The sequence below is a fragment of the Myotis nattereri genome (assembly GCF_964212035.1).
Source record: "Myotis nattereri genome assembly, chromosome: 11".
Taxonomy (NCBI): Eukaryota; Metazoa; Chordata; class Mammalia; order Chiroptera; family Vespertilionidae; genus Myotis; species Myotis nattereri.
The window spans coordinates 69,790,830-69,807,974 of NC_138086.1; the positions used below are offsets into that span (position 1 = coordinate 69,790,830).

Here is a 17,145-nt window from a genome sequence, read left to right on the forward strand (position 1 = left end):
GGGGGCAATTGTGTCTCCTCGTCCGCGCCAGCGCCCCAAAGTTCCGCAGAGGCCGAGCCGGGGCCCTCACCTCGCGCAGGGACAGGAGAAAATGTCAGGGAAGAGCCTTGAGATTCCCTTCGCCACTGCGTGGGGTTCCACATCGGCGCGGCAGCAACCAACACCGCCGTCACTGCTCGCACTCTGCCTTTGCAACAGCCTCCCTCCGGGCTCTAGCCCCACCCGCTGCTGCAGCATGAAGTCATCGCTAGCCAATCACAGCGCGCCGGACAGAGCACGCCACGCACTGATTGGCTGCATGGACCGCCCCTGCCTCTCCCCACTCGGTTTACCCAGACGTTCGGGTCGCTGTGAGGCAAGGACAAGACGGGAAACCGCCATTTCGGGGAAAGACCCCCCGAAAACAAGAGCGGGAATCACCGTGCCATTTTAGGGGGGTGCGGGGTACCCATGTTTTCTTCTCTGGCCTTGTCCTTTTTTTTCTTCGCGATAACCGTCTGCCCCTCCCCCACTGAATCACCGCCACACACAGGAATTCCCGCTCCCTTCCCCGCGTTGTCCCGCGGCGGGGACATCCTTCCCCGGGGCTAAGAGAAGTAGGAGGCAGCGACAGCAACTGCACCGACAGCGACGACAGCGTTTTACCCCGATACCCGGTGGCAGGGAGGCGGCGCTGACGGTGGCTGTGTTCTTACTGCTCCCCCCGACCTCTTCCGTTTCTCGCTCCTCCATCGAGACGGCGCTGGACTCGCCAGCTCCGCTTTTATCCTGTGCCCAGAGCCTGCGCACTGGAGCCGCCTCGGCCCCCAGCGGGTGTCATTTTACACCCCGAGTTCACCTAGCGCTGGAGGCCAGATGGGGTGGGGGGAGCGGAAGGCCGGGACGGAGCGTGGGAGAAAGTGCCCTGACTTGGGAGGGTGCTGGGAGGAGGTGGTCGTCCCCGGGGCCTGCAGGCACCATGCTCCCATCCAGTCGTGGCATGCCCAAGCTCACCGACCTCCAGACTTGAGGCTACTCGGGGGAAAGGGGTCAAGAATCCATCCCACCAGACACGGAAACTTCCCCAAACCTTGGGTGAATTGTGGAATGCATCTTTTGTGAAAAAAGACGGAGATTCTGTCCCCCCTCTCGGCCTCCAGGTGCCTGTCTTGGAGCCTCTGGAGAGGCAACAGCGGAGGGTGGCAGCCCACAAGCAAAATGGCGACCGGCAGCTCCGTCCCCTCCCCCTCTGCCCCTGCGGAGCGGGGCGGGCAAGCCCCGTGCACTGGACGCCGCGGACGCCGCCGCCGCCGCCGCCGCCGCCGCGGCCGCCGCCGCCGTGCCGCCATTTTCCCCGAGCCAGAGGCAGTGACACTGAGCGAGCGCAGGGGGCCCGGTCGGAAACCGCGTCTGAGTTCGGGAGCGGCAGCAGAGGGGCCGTAGACGCTCGGAGCAGCCTCGCCGTCGCCTCCGCGTGCCTGTGGACGGACTGCGTGCCCCCTCCCCGCGTCCTCGGTTGCCGAAGAGGCTGCGCGCTGCTGTGTGGGGAGGGGGTGTGTGGAGCCGGGTCCTGTGTCCGCAGTGGCTGCTGTCGGGGGGTCGTCTGACCGTGACGGTGTGGAGAGACTCCTTGGGGGGTCGAACAAATAACGGGGCTCGGGTGTCTGGTGTGTGAACATCACAGGTCAGTGCCTGTCGTCTCTCTGGGAGCTCACGGGGCTTGCGGGGTGGGGGGACGTGTTTCGGGGGGGACCGGGGGTCCTCGCCTCTCAGTCCTTCGGTGGGGGGCAGCAGACGCTGATTCTTGGTACCTTGGTTGGGGCCGGACGCTGCTTTGGGGGACAGAATTCATCCTTTCTCTCCCCTGCCCTAGGAAGGGAGCATTATGGCGGGTTTTAAGGCTGGGGAAGGGGAAACTGGCAGTTAAACCCCCCTGCGAGCGGCAGTGAGGGAGGGGTGCCCTCCTCCTGGGCAGGTTAGGGCTGCTCGGGGGCGGGGGGCCTGCGGCTGGGGAAGGGAAGGGTCTGGTCCCAGTGGTCCCAGGGGCTGCCGGCCGGCCCTCGCCTCCCTCCGCTGCATCTTGCTCAGGTGCTGAGCCTCCTAGGCCTCGTTTGCTTCCATCCCTTCCCCGGCAGCCCCCGGTATAATGCCATCGTCCGCAGGGCAGGGGCCGAGGAGCGAGCGGCCTGGGTCTCTAGCTCCCTTTGTGGGGGCAGGAGACAGCTTCTCGCCCTCCGCGGGGGCAGGGAAACCCGCCCCGGGGGTGGTCACCCCGGGCCCCAGCCTGCTGTCTCCTCCCCCACGTCTCTGGCAGGATCGCCGTCCTCTGCTGCGCCGGAGGCTTAGGACCCACAATATGGCACATTTCAGAAAAGCTTATTTTGACCCGGGGATTGGCACAGACACTGGCAGCAGACACGGAGGAGAAACAAACGGTTCACTGTGCTGCACGGGGGAGGAGGGAGAGAAACAACAACCCCTGTGCTCGCTGCCCCGGCCTTCGCTCCGCCGCGGTCCGCTCCTGCTGCCCTGCCTTCGGAACGGTGCGGTGCCCCTCCAGAGAGAAGGCGCCGGAGTTAGCGCTGGAGGGAACCCCGTTTTTCCCGTTGGCCCCCTTTTTGGAGATGGGACTCTCTGTCAGGTATTTGGAGCTCTGGAAACCCTGGGCAGAATTAAGGGAGATGCATTCAGCTCTAGGCTGGAGACATCAATACCTAACTGGAAAATAGCCCGTTTTTCCCTTTAATTTCCGAGATGGGAAGTAAAAAGTGAAATTTCCCTCTTTTGTCCTTTACAGATTCTAAAAATGGCGGCCCCAGGCTGATGTTGTGGTAATCTAATCAGCTCGGGTCCTCCACACCCCATGCAGTGCGTTTGTCTGCAGCATATTACAGGCTTATTATGTTTACATGGAAAGACTGGGCTTTTTTCTTCCTTAAACTGTTAACAAGAATATGCGGACTTCACTGCAAATGACAACGCTGTGTTTTAGCTGATTGATTTTATTGGTTTTTCCTGAGAGGCAAATAAAGTGACACCACTTTGGAGAAAAAAAATAACATTCAGGTAGTAGCCTTAGAAATTTTAATGGTGAAGCTAGGTACTCTTTTAAACGTTAAAAAAAAAATTCTTTGGGGACAAATAATAGCTTTGTTCGGTTTAATCCAAACATCTTTTAGTCAGTATGCTAAAGTAAATTAAAATGATTAATAAGTGTCTAAGTGCAACCTGGTTTGTATGACTAGGTGTTTTAATCTAGAGTGAAATGTTTCCCATCCAAGTCTTGACCAATTTTGTGAATTTTGGTTTTTGTACTCTCTCAGATTAATTTTTAGGGAGCTGTACAAGCAAGCCCAAACCTGTTACTTCACAGGGTGTGGAGATGCTTGTTTTTCTCACTATTAAATTTTGCATCCATTTCCCCCATATATTTAATAATTCCTTAAGAATTTTCTAAGTTAACTGTGTATTTTATTTAATAAAGGGAAGCTCCATGTCTTGCTGCCTTTTAATATTGTCTTATGGCACACTATCATAATTACGTAGGTAAAAAAGTATGGTTTTAGTTCATGGTCCCCCTCCCCTCAACGTGCCCATTTATCTGTTATAGGATGTGAAATTTAGTCGCTCCTAATAGACTTTAAATGAAAGCCACACCATAATAGGGTCTTGAATTCACTTTGTGCTAATTTCAGAATCTTATAGATGGATGCAGAAAATGAAGTGGTGTAATTTAGCTTTATTTTTTAAAGTGTGAATGATGATTTCATCTCTGTAGTGGGAGGTTGATCTTTTTGGCCTGAATTAAGCAGTGAGATATGAGTGGGCAATTAATGGCATTTAATGACCATTCTGATTGAGAAGTAACTGAAAGATGAGTGCCTTTTAATCCAGCAGTACTTAAAAGGGTTGGAGAGTATATTCGCTTTCATGATTCTCCTATTCTATTGTAAATTCTGCTCTAAAGTCTATACAACAGAATAAGAGAATCATAAAGTTCATATTTGAACTAGATTGATAAGTTTCTATTCTACAAAATAATCGTAAAAATAACTGACACAGGGAGTTTCATCATGGAAGACTGAGCAATCAACCTTACTTAGAATCTCTGAAATACTTTATTATAAAGTGAATTGTTGATGGGTAGTGGGAGAGTTTGTGGAGGGGTTTGTAGTATGCTGAGTGATCATATAAGTACAGATCCTTAACTCCTGTGTAAAGATTGTGCATTTGTTTGAAAGACTAAGTGATTAATAACGGTGGTTAAGAAGGTTGGTACTTTTAACTTACTATCTAATGTAGGAAATCAGTATACTCCTAGGGAGATTTGGTTTATGTAGCCATAGGAGGAAACATTGTCTATACCCAGGTTTTTCTTGATAGTGACCTTGTTTATAGACACATAAAGCATGTGGACTTAATTTAGCTTCAAACAAACAATATCAAGTTAGAAATTACTATAAAAAAAAGCTGCCTTCATTTGAATAGGTTTCTTCATACTGGCCTGCTTCATTGCTTTGGGTTTTGTTTGTTTGCTTGCTTCTTTTTGTTTTGATGTGTGGTTCCTATAAAACCAGACTGGCTTTTTTTTTTTTTTTTTTTTTGTATATTACACTTTATTTTAAGTGGTTCCTTTATAAATAACATGGTTATCAATGTTTGTTTTTTATTACTGTACATCCCAGTTGACTAAGTTTTAAGTTAGGATTGTCGAGGCAGATTTTTAAAAGGTTAGGCATAATTTTTGTTTCCAGAGTTTTGAAACATTTGGTCCCTTGGGGGGAAAACTAGTCAAATGGTCTTTGTTCTTAGGATAGCTGAGTTTGAGGGATTAGTTGTTTATCTGTTTAACTGGGTTTATAGAAAACCATAATTAATTGGAGAGCAAATTTTATTTTTAGAGACTACATTTTGATCATACTTCCCTTTTGTCGTCAGTGTGAGTTATAGGATCCCTTTGATCTGAATTTAAGTTTAGAACCTTTTACGGGGTTTCTTCATTTCCATTCAATTCTTTAGGTCTCTGATAACTCTCTTACAATTTTGGCTTGCCTGTCTTCCTCACAGCTTCCAGCCAGAGAATGCTTACCATATATACCACAGTAAATTTTAAGACTTCTTGGATTTAAAAATGAGGAAGTGAGGAAAAAAAGCCAATTAATAAGTTAAGAGAAATTATTTCCCTTAATCCATACCTTAGTGGTCTTAGCAAAATGATAACTTATTAAATTGGTATTTATTTCTAAGAGTTAAGTACCTACTTTCATGCATCAGACCTTTAAACTTATGGTTTTATTTTTAAAACTATATTATATAAATCCTAACAACTCAGCTTCTCTGGAAGTTACTACTGGGACTTTAATGTGTACTACCCTTGTGTGTTTAAAATGTTGTATAAAATCAATTGGACTTTGAAGAGCTATTAAAAACTTCTTAAGAAATATTAGAATGGAATTTTCTTAAAAGATGCTACATTTATTTAAAAATTTAATAGTGTATAACAGCTTTTATCGTCAAAGGATTTATTCTTAGCAGATGGTAGGTGCCAATTATTTGTTGAATTTAAAGCTTTTATTTAAGTGAACACATTTACATCTCAAATATTCAGTGATCAGGGGACTGTTTCATGTCATATATTAGAATAAGTGTTAAATACTTGTATCCAGAGAGACTTTTTAATGTTGAATATAGAATTACTTTTACTTTATGATAAAATTATTTTTGTGTGTTTACTGGCAAAATATAAAGGATACTTTTTGAGATGTTGCTGTACAAAAGTTAGCTTTTAGGCTGGGTTGAAATTGGAGTGGCTCACTGTCTTTTTTTTCTTTTTTTACTGTCTCTTTTCCAATGTACACATGTTGAGAGGAGTCTCGTGTTTGTTTGTTTTTTTATTAGTGAAAGATAATGTATTACCTAAATATTTATTTAGTATGGAAGAGTAATATTTGTGGTTGAAATTGTTTTTAAGTGCATTACATTTGAACTAGACTGTATTTAACTAAAATTTTTGCTACTGCAATCAAACAATGAGTATTTTATAAAGAGGTAGAACTTAACCAAAAGAAATATTTTTTTGTTATTGTGAACCTTTTTGCTAAGTGCTACATTTATAAATCAAATGTTGTTGACTCAGGCTAGCAATTAGATTTATTTGTGTCTTCAAGAATAAAAAGTTTTTATTAATCATTGGTAACATATGCTTTTTACTTAGAGTCAAGAGAACAGTAGTCCTATGTTTCACTTAATATGAAATCAGTTGTTTTTTCCTCATGGACAGCTCATAAATCAAATTTTATTTTTAGACGGTTTAGGGAAAGCCATTTTTGTATTTTATGTGAATTTTACAGCTTTATCGAAAATCTGATTTGGTTATTTACCTAAACTGTTTGTGATGTTGGTCATTTTGAATATAACAGATCAGTCACAGATTATTTTTAATTAAAATATTTATTTTTGCATTTTAAAACGGTCTCAAATGTGAAATCTGGGTTTGAGAAAGGACCTACTATACAGATCAACATGAGAAACAAAGTGATGATGCAGCTTTCTTTATTCTAAACTGAAGAAGAGAGATAATTTTGTAGCAACTATTAGATGATTGCTCAATTTAGAGTTAATCCAAAGTAATAAACATTCTTGGTCCTGAAGTTTGTTATTGAGAAAGATTATATTGAGTAATCACACCTGTGTTATAGCCAATGTGGCTGCAGCATTTAAGGTCTGATCCAATGGTAGAAAGCAAAGTAATATATTAGTGGGATTGAGTTAGTTTTGGTTTGTAGTATCTATAAGATAATTTTAAAGAAGTTCACATAATTACATTATCTAGCATTTTATCTGAGACCAGAAAATTTATAAAAATTTTAATCTATGTTGACTTGTTTTCAAAAGATATTTAAGACATTTTTTTTAATTTAAAGACAAACAGAATTTTCCTTGATTTCCATTTTTTTCACTGTTGGTCCAAGGGTAAGGTAAAGCCTAGTATCAATAATGGTTTTTAGCAAAAAAAATGAGGAATGATTGGTTAAAAGAATTAACCATTATCACTTAGGATAATTATCAAGAAAAAAAAAACAGTTTTACTTTTTTCAGAAATTCACATATCAGGAGACTATATATGAGAAAGATAAAATCTTCTAATACTATTTTTCCTACTTCAGAATAATAATGAAATTTAATAGTTTCTATTTTTGAGAGACCTCTTGAATTTCTTTTATGCTGCTTTATATGTTGTTTAAAGAAAGACAGTACAGAATTTGAAAACCCATTTCCTTTTCAATAGTGTGGCAAAAGATAGAAGATTCTTGATGTGACTGGTGGGACTGTGCTTCAGCAGCCATAAATTAATTGGGAGGATGGTCTGATTTAATCTGCTACATACTATTCTCCAGAAGATAAGATTGTTCCATGTTTGCTTTTCTGCTTCTCTTTTAAAGGTGTATAATTGGTTGAATTGACACAGCCTTATTACATCTTACCATTAAGCCCCCACTAAAACAATATTTTTGAATTTATTGGAGTGACTGGTTAATAAAATTTATATAGGCTTCCAGTGTACAGTTTTATAACACATCATCTTTATATTGTATTGTGTGCTCATCACCCAAAGTCTAGTCTCCTTCCACCACCATTTATCCCCAATACAAAAAAATAATATTTTTGAAGCACAGACAAAAGATTAATTTAATTATTTGTCTTGCACCATTTATTTCTACTTTTCAAAAGCCTCTTGTTTCAGGGTTTGTTTGGCTATAAGGAAAAGAAATCAGCCCCAACTAGCTTAAATAAAAGATTTGTTATAAAGCTATAGGGAATTCTCACAGAACTTATTTAAGGAAAGTACAATTGGGCCTCACAGGAATTGAGAAGGGGTCAGAGAGCCACTATTCTCCACCTTGATCCTTCTAATTAGCTGTGACTGGATGGGGTAGGGTGAGTATTTATGTTGTGTGTGTGTGGAGGGTGGAGAGCAAGAGAGGGACACTTCTAATTCATCTGAAAACAATTGCCTTTTTTCACAGATGTATTTGAGAGGGCCTCCGAAAACTAATTGAAATCAAACCAATGAATGAATCTTCTATAATAATAAAAGGGTAATATGCTAATTAGACCGGACGTCATTCCGGAGGTCCTTCCTGATGAAGCCGGGGCTGGGGAAAGCCAGCCTGTCCCGGGTGCTGGAGGGAAGCTGGTGCTGGAAGTGGGAGGCGGGAGGTCGGGGGTGAGGGTGGGGGGGGTGGGGGTGTGGGAGGGCTACTCTTGGAGGAATTTTCATGCACTGGGCCTCTAGTACACACACACACACACACGGAATGATTTTAAAATAACCCAGTTTTTTTGTTTCAATTTTTCATTTTGAAATAATTTCAAACTTAATAGAAAAGTTACATAAATAGTACAAAACTTCTTTATACCCTTACAGATCTCCTGATTTTTAACATTTTGTCATATTTGCTTTATTATTCTCTCTCATATATGTATACATGTATGTATATATATGTATGTATATGTAAATTTTTTCTGAGCCATTTGAGAGTATATTGCACATATCATGCCCTCTTACAATCTTTTTTTTTTTTAAATATATTTTATTGATTTTTTACAGAGAGGAAGGGAGAGAGATAGAGAGTTAGAAACATCGATGAGAGAGAAACATCGATCAGCTGCCTCCAGCACATCTCCTACTGGGGATGTGCCCGCAACCCAGGTACATGCCCTTGACCGGAATCGAACCTGGGACCTTTCAGTCCGCAGGCCGACGCTCTATCCACTGAGCCAAACCAGTTTCGGCAACAGTCTTTAATACTTAAGTACTGTATCCATTACCTAAGAACAAATATCTTTTCTTTAGGTTACCAGAGTGGTTATATTCAGGAAATTTAGCATTGATGTAGTATTTAAACTACAACATTTTAATATTGTCCATAGTCCGTTTTCATCAGTTGTCCCAATTATGCTCTTTATTAGCTTTTTTTTCCTTTCCCTGATACACTCGCGGCCAGTGGTCGGCAAACTGCGGCTCGCGAGCCACATGCGGCTCTTTGGCCCCTTGAGTATGGCTCTTTCACAAAATACCACGTGCGGGCGTGTATGTACAGTGCAATTGAAACTTCGTGGCCCATAGTGCAGAAGTCGGTATTTTGTGGAAGAGCCACACTCAAGGGGCCAAAGAGCCGCGTGTGGCTCTCGAGCCGCAGTTTGCCGACCACTGCCTGACTAGCCACTCCAGGATCACAGGTTTTATTTAATTCTCAGGTCTCTAGTCTCTAATCTGGAAGAGTTCCTCAGTCTTTATCTTTTGTAACATTGGCAGACTGGTTATTTATAAGTGCCCCTCATTTTGGGTTTGTTTAAGATTTCTTCATGATTAGATTCAGATTTTGCATTTTTGACTGGAATACTAGATAAGTAATATGTGTTTTTCTATCATCTGGAGACACTTGATGCTTTTTTTTTTTTTTTACACCTTAACCAGGAAGTTTATTTTGATTGCTTAGTTAAGGTGTTAAGTATTTTCTCCATTGTATAGTTAGTGTTTGTCATTTTGTCATGGTTAAGTAACTTGTGGAGAGATATTTTGAAATTGTGTAAATATTCTGTTCCTCATCAGACCGTCCTCTCAGAGACTTAGCATCTATTGATGATTCTTTCCTGAATAAATTTTTCCTGTGGTGATTGTGAATAGGACATGGTTTTTGCAGTGGTTTCTTTCCAGGTAATTGGAATTGTGGAAGTTTTACTTTCTTTTCTCTTCTGTTTTTTCTGTAATGCATATGGGTTGCTTGTGTAATCACAACAGATAAAAGAAAATTTGAGGGGAGGGGAAGTATTGATAATTTAGATAGTATCAAATAGTATTTCTGCATGGCTTTCTACACAAATGGGATTTAGAATAGTTTCTTGAATGCTGGTCTTATTTGAAATCCAGAACACAGAAATTAAGTATTTAGACTGTTATTTTTTTAATGATGTAGTTCTAATTCCTCACTTAGTTTTCAGAATTACTGCTAAATGAGCCCTGTTACACTTGTTTAGATTTATGATTTGCTACTAATGCTAGTAGTTTGACTTTTTAGACAAAGCTGAAAATAAGTATTTTAATTCTGGTGCTATTCCCCTTCTGTCATTAAAAACTTAAGGTAATTTTTTTTTTTAAATAAAATACACTTTTCTGAAATGATTGAGACAGGTGTTTTTTGTTTGTTTTTGTTACTCCTTACCTGAGGATAATTTTCATTCATTCATTCATTCATTCATTTATTTATTTATTTATTTATTTATTTATTTATAGAGAGAATGGAAAGGAGGGGGAGAAACAGTGATGTGAGAGAGACACATCAATTGGTTGCCTCCTGCATACGCTCTGACCAGGGCCAGGGATCAAGCCTGCAACCGTGGTATATGCCCTTGACCAAAGTCGAACCCAGGACGCTTCTGTCTCAGGGCCCACACTCTATCCACTGAACCAAACTGGCTAGGGCGAGACAGGTGTTTTTGTTTGTTTGTTTTTAATATATATGCAAGACATTACTTTTTAAAAAGGGGTTGTTAAGGTGGTACGTTGAATACAGCAGAGCATCAAACATCTATTACTCTTAGGACAAAGCATTGTGTTTATTGAAACTTGTATGTAAAGAAATACATACCCATTGGAGAAAAGTTAGGGACAAGAAAGGGACAAGAAACAAGGAAAACACTTATTTAGATTTTAATTATGTTATAATGATACTTTCATCAATTTGGGACATTTCTTTCAGTAATAGCAAAGTATTAGTAGTTAATTTGGATGTAATTTGAATTTTATACTGATTCAGGCCCTGCCTAACATATTGAATAAAAATTATTAGTTTAATTTCTTTGGAAATTTTCAGAGACTAGGAGAAGAAAATTTTGAGAATTGTGAATACTTGTAGAGTAGAGATTATAGTCTCTCAAATTTAAAATGGATTCTTCTGCAGTTCATAAATGTGATGATTGGGTATTTATGCTCTTCTGTGAGATGTGCCTCCCTTAAACCTAGTTATGACCTTGTTACCTGTTTGAAGTGGGGAAAACAAATTTAAAGATGTTTTTGTGAGAAAATTAAGATAAGCATATTTCAGAATAGTGAGTATTATGATACAGCAGATTCTTAGCATTATGTAGGTGCTTAAATTGGTGTAAAACTTAGTTGAATCACCCTAGCTGGTTTGTCTCAATGGATAGAGTGTTAGCCTGCAGACTGAAGGGTCCCGGGTTCGATTCCAGTCGAGGGCACATTCCTGGGGCTGAGGGCTCCATCCCGTGTGAAATGGTCAGGAGGCAGCCAATCAACGATTCTCTCATCATTGATGTTTCTATCCCTCCTTCCCTCTCTGAAATCAATAAAAATTATTTAAATAAAACTTAGTTGATTCAACTGTATTTGTCTTTAGAGAATGAAAGTTCAGTTTGTAGGACTGCCAAATCTCATCCATTGTTTCTTTTTTTTAAAAAAGTATTGGGTGAAAGGTGCAAAACAAATCCCATGATGAAGTAGAGAATTTTCTTTTTATGCCAGAACTTGTGTCTTGGACATGGAAAGTAGCACCCTGTTAAGTGAAATGGAAAAACTAGAGTCAGAATTGATTTATGAGATTTTTCCCCCCCAAAAAATGTTTTTATTGATGAGAGAGAGAGAGAGAGAGAGAGAGAGAGAGATCGATCCGTTAGTGTGATAGAGAAATATCAGCCAGTTGCTCCCATATGCACCCCGACCCGACTGGGATCGAAACTGCAACCTGGGTATGTGGCCTGACTGGGAATTGAACCAGCAATCTTTTAGTGCATGGGATAATGCTCAACCAACTGAGCCATATTAACCAGGGCTTTTGAGATCTTTTAGTTAAATACTTCTCATTGTGGGACATGTATTATTTACATGGAGTGCTTATTAAAAATGAACATTCTTGGGCCCCCATTCCACACCTGCATAATCACATCTAGTGGGGTCTTGAATTGGTATTTTAGTCTCAGCTGATTTTTATACTGTTCCAGCTCTTTCCTTTTATGCTACAAGTAGATTAAGCCCCAGGGAAGTTAAATAAATTTCCCAAGGTTGTGTAGTTAGAAAGTGGTTGGTTGAGGATTAAAATTTAGGTACTGCTAGTTGGTATTTTATACTTTTCTAAGAAACCATGTTGACTCTCCTCTTGAGACACTATTTTTGGATTTTCTGAATAAGGAAACACTGATCTTTGTGCAATATCATGCGATAGACCATATATATTTAGTGCTTGTGTACATCCCAGTTTAAGATGATCTGATCTACTGGTTTCCACAACCCATGTGCTGTTTGGTTAAAGTCTTGGATTGGAATTATAGCAATACAAATTGGGTCAAGTTGTGGTGAGCCTTGAATGCTAGGATAAGAGTATGGACTCTGGGAAAACTACTGAAAAATCTGCTTCAGGAAGTGATATACTGTGACATGATAATCCTGCCCCTCCCCCCATTTCTTAAGATTATGAAAGTAATTACAAGAATTTACTAAAAAAACTCAAACAGTACTTTAGAGGCAGTATTGCAAAGAGCTTAAGAGTAGAAACTGTAGGACCACGGTGCTTTGGTTTGACTGCACTCAAATCAGGTTGCACTGCTGTGTGACCTTGGGCAAGTTACTTAACTTTATGTGCCTTAGTTTTTGATCTACAAAATGGAGATGATAATAAAGTCTTCCTTACAGAGTTTTTTGAAAATTCAGCTAGTTAATTTGTGTAAAATTTGTAGAGCTGTAGTTGTTTCTGGAAAAAAGTGAGTCTCTGATTCTCATCCCTAATGTTTCTCAGATGCTGGGTGTTAGGTCTGATCAAATAATTGAATCGATACCCCCTCCCCTGAGAAACTGACCTTTAGATCATTTTGCAACAACATTCCCTTTCGCTTAGACCACATTTCACTTGCTAAGACCATTATCTTTTTCCTCCGGACTTTCCCAGGATCTGGACAGCCCAGAGAGTTCCCCAAAAACCTTCTCATCCCTGTGTGCTGGCGCCATTTTGGGGCTCAGCCCATCTAGTTTTGTAGATGATGTAATAAACATAAAATTCTTACCACTTTTGGCTTTGTGCGTACCTCCTTCGGTGACCCTGGCACTGAGGTGATCTCTATTTATAGTATTTATATATTTTTCCTATAGTGCTTTATGTAGATACTGTAGAAGTTCCTTACCCTTCATTTAACCAAACTACAGGACTAATATTCCTTTAAAAAAATTTTGTTATTGATTTCAGAGAGGAAGGGAGAGAGAGATAGAAGCATCAACTATGAGAGCGCTCCACACGGGATCGAGCCTGTAACCTGGGCTATATGCCCTGACAGAATTGAACCATGATCTCCTGCTTCATAGGTTGACGCTCAACCACTGAGCCATGCTGGCCGGGCTCAATATTCCTTCTTTTAAAAATACTAATGCCTGCCCTGGCTAGTGTGGCTCAGTTGGTTGGAGCGGGTTTGATTCCTGGTCAGGGTACATACCTAGGTTTTGGGTTTGATGCCTGGCTCCAGGATTTAAAAAAAAAAACACCCACAAATGCCCATTGCATGTTGAATGATGCAAACTAATCTTTGCTGTTCCCACTGTTGAATAGAATGCTTATAAAAGTCATATGATTGTTCCTAAATTAACTTATCCTATTGTACTTATATTGTGTTTATGTTATTTAATTAGATATTACATAAACCAATGGTATGAGTGTGAAGAGAGAATTGTTTAAATAAAAATGAAGTTAAATGCTTTGGGAAACTAAATAAATTAATTACTGAAGAAAATTGTTGTTAAGTATCTGTAAGCTTCTGGTCAGATGGCAGTGTAGGGATATTGTGATTCATGGTATTAGGTAAAGTATTTAGCCCTGGCACTTAATAAATGGTGGCTTTTTTTTTTTTTTTTTAAGTTAGATATGGGTAAGATAGCTAAAAGATTATGGGGAAAAATAATAAAAATCTGGAAGGAAGTCTGCATTCACATTACTCTACAAGTGTCTAATTGATTGTCTGCCTTGAAATACTCTAAAACCAAAAATCATAATTTTTTTATGATTCTTTGTTAACTGTTTAATGAACTCACATATTCCTAGCTCCTATTTTTAATATGTAAATTTCTATTTTTTTTTTAAACTAAAAGGGGATGGATCCTTTGATATTCTGTAACTGTCTTTTTCATTTAGTATTTTGGGAATCTGAAAATTCTTTTGTAAAATCTGACTCTGGTTTGTCTAGTGGGGACCATATCTAGATAAAATGACAGGTTTTATTTGGAATCTAACAGATACATTCAAGTGTCAGGGTTCAATAACTTTTGCTATCTTGTGAGATTTAAATTGTTCTCTTCTTTTGGACCATTCTAACTCTAATAATATAAACTAGATTCATTTACTGACAAATAGTTAAATGCCCTCTATGTGAAAGTATCATGATAGCTACTAATTTTGGCTTGCTGATTTTGCATGTACGTCCTAAGTGAAGTAACTGATGACTGTGTTGGCTAATATCTCTAAACTAGAGGCCCAGTGCACGAATTCGTGCACTGGTGCAGTCTGGCTGGCCCGCCCTGTTTGGGGTTGATCGGGCTGGGCTGGCTGGGGAGAGGGGACATGGGAGGCTGGCCGGCTGGTCCTGCCCGATTAGGGTGTTGGGGGCTGATCAGGGATCCGGCCGGCCAGAGCGGGGGTGCCGATCAGGGCCTGGATCAGACCGGTTGGCTACTGCAGTGCACGTCATAGCCACCGGTCATTCTGGTCATTCCGGTCATTCCGCTGTTCAGGTCGCTGGGCCTTTTATTTATTTATATAGATATAGATATAGATATAGATAGATGTAGATATATAGATATAGATATAGATATAGATATAGATATAGATATAGACTAGAGACCCAGTGCACGAAATTCTGTGCACTTAGGGGTGGGGGAGCGTCCCTCAGCCAGGCCTGCGCCCTCTCGCAATCCGGGATCCCTTGGGGGATGTCTGACTGATGTCTTAGGACATCCTTAGTGCTGTTGTGGAGGAGGGAGAGGCTCCTGCCACCGCTGCTGTGCTTGCCAGCCATGAGCCCGGCTTCTGGCTGAGTGGCGCTCCCGCTGTGGGAGCACACTGACCACCAGCTCCTGCATTGAGCATCTGCCCCCTGGGGGGGTCAGTGTGCATCATAGTGACTGGTTGTTTTGCCGTTGGGCAGAAACCGGCTCTCTGACATCCCCCGAGGAGTCCTGGATTGCAAGAGGGTGCAGGCCAGGCCAAGGGACCCCACTGATGTATGATCAGGGCCAGGTGTGACGTGGGAGGTTGGCCAGCTGCGGGGGAGTTCCAGGGCATGTCCAGCCCGTCTCACTCAGTCTTGATCGGTCGGACCCCAGAAGCAAGCTAACCTACCGGTCAACTATCTGCCCCCTGGTGGTTAGTGCATGTCATAGCAAGTGGTTGAGCGGCCTTAGCATATCATTAGCATAGTAACGCTTTGATTGATTGAATGGCTAACTGGACGACTGGACATTTAGCATATTAGGCTTTTATTATATAGGATCAGTTTGTAGAGTTTTTAAATTTTAGCCTATAATTGTTTGGTGTATTATAACCTAGTTGCTATATGTTAGTAGTAACCTATTATACAGTGATGCAGTAATTGCTTAATTTTGAATTCCAAGTTAATACTGGTAATTTTAACTTGGAATTCCAAAGTATTATGGAAATGGCATGATTGTGCCAAAACACAAAAGTTCTTTGTGTAATTACTTTCAGAATACAAATCTGAGATACTGTGATATTTATTCTTTAAGTTTAATCTAGAGTGATGGTTGATATTTAAAAAGAAATTTCTTCTGATACAGCCTAAACTTATCACTTACAGGGAGTTAAAAGTTTACACCTCTTACCTCCTAAAGTAAATGGTTCATTAAGGATTTGGGGGAAAGTATTTAATAAGAGTGGCTAGTTAGCTCAGTACATGTTGATTATTTTTTTTATTAACACATAACCTCTTCATAGAAAGTTCTTTAAATGAAGTTTGAAAGTGAAAGAGGGTGTAAGCTTCTCTCATAACAGATATACCCGTCACTTATAGCACTCATTGTAATTACTAACTTCATTCTTGATATTTTTCCTTTTATTGTAAATTTTCTCAGTGATTATATGCCTTGTGCAAGATAGGCTACTTTAAAAGCCTGTTTTCAACAAGATGCAGAATAAGTTAATGACTTCCAGATTTTTGTTTTTTTATTTCTATTAATATATAAAGAAGAAGAAGTGATCTTTGAATACTGTAAGTCTTGTAATTAAAGGATTGGGGAAAATGCTGTAGAAGTAAATGGTTTAAACCAGTGGTTCTCAACCTTCCTAATGCCGCGACCCTTTAATACAGTTCCTCACGTTATGGTGACCTCCAATTTCATTCTTACAAATTGAACATAATTAAAGCATAGTGATTAATCACAAAAACAATGTGTAATTATATATGTGTTTTCCGATGGTCTTAGGCGACCCCCAAAGAGGTCGCGACCCACAGGTTGAGAACCGCTGCTTTAATACAGTTCCTCATGTTGTGGTGACCCTAACCATAAAATTATTTTTGTTGCTACTTCATAACTGTAATTTTGCTAGTTATGAATCGTAATGTAAATATCTGATATGCAGGATGTATTTTCATTGTTACAAATTGAACATAATTAAAGCATAGTGATTCATCACAAAAATAATATGTACTTATATATGTGTTTTTCGATGGTCTTAGGCGACCCCTGTGAAAGGGTCGTTCGACCTCCAAAGGGGCCGCGAACCACAGGTTGAGAACCGCTGTCTTAGAAGGTAAGAAGGAATTAGAGGCAGGGTATAGAGCAGTGGTTCTCAACCTTGGCTGCACATTAGAATCACCTGGGAATATTTTTAAAATCCTGATTTCTGGGCCTCGTCCTCCGGAAATTCTGTTTCTTTCTTATGGGGTGGAGCCACAACATTAGTAACAAAGAAACAGAATTTCCGGAGGATGAGGCCCAGAAATCAGGATTTTAAAAAGATTCCCAGGTGATTCTAATGTGCAGCCAAGGTTGAGAACCACTGGTATAGAGGAATGTTTTAATCAAAGGATTACCCTCTTCATCCCCCAAGTATAGCTATACCTGGCTATGGGAGGGACCCCTTACTGTGGGAT

The 17,145-nt window shown here is 40.7% G+C and overlaps 1 protein-coding gene across 1 annotated transcript in view; it reads left to right on the plus strand.

Moving 5' to 3' along the window:
• The first annotated feature begins 787 nt into the window (after positions 1-787).
• Positions 788-17,145, plus strand: part of KMT2E (lysine methyltransferase 2E (inactive)) — a 94,641-nt gene continuing 78,283 nt past the window's right edge. The window contains exon 1 of the mRNA XM_081101783.1: positions 788-1,663. The gene's annotated coding sequence lies outside the window, so the exon portion shown is untranslated. The remainder of the gene's footprint in view (positions 1,664-17,145) is intronic.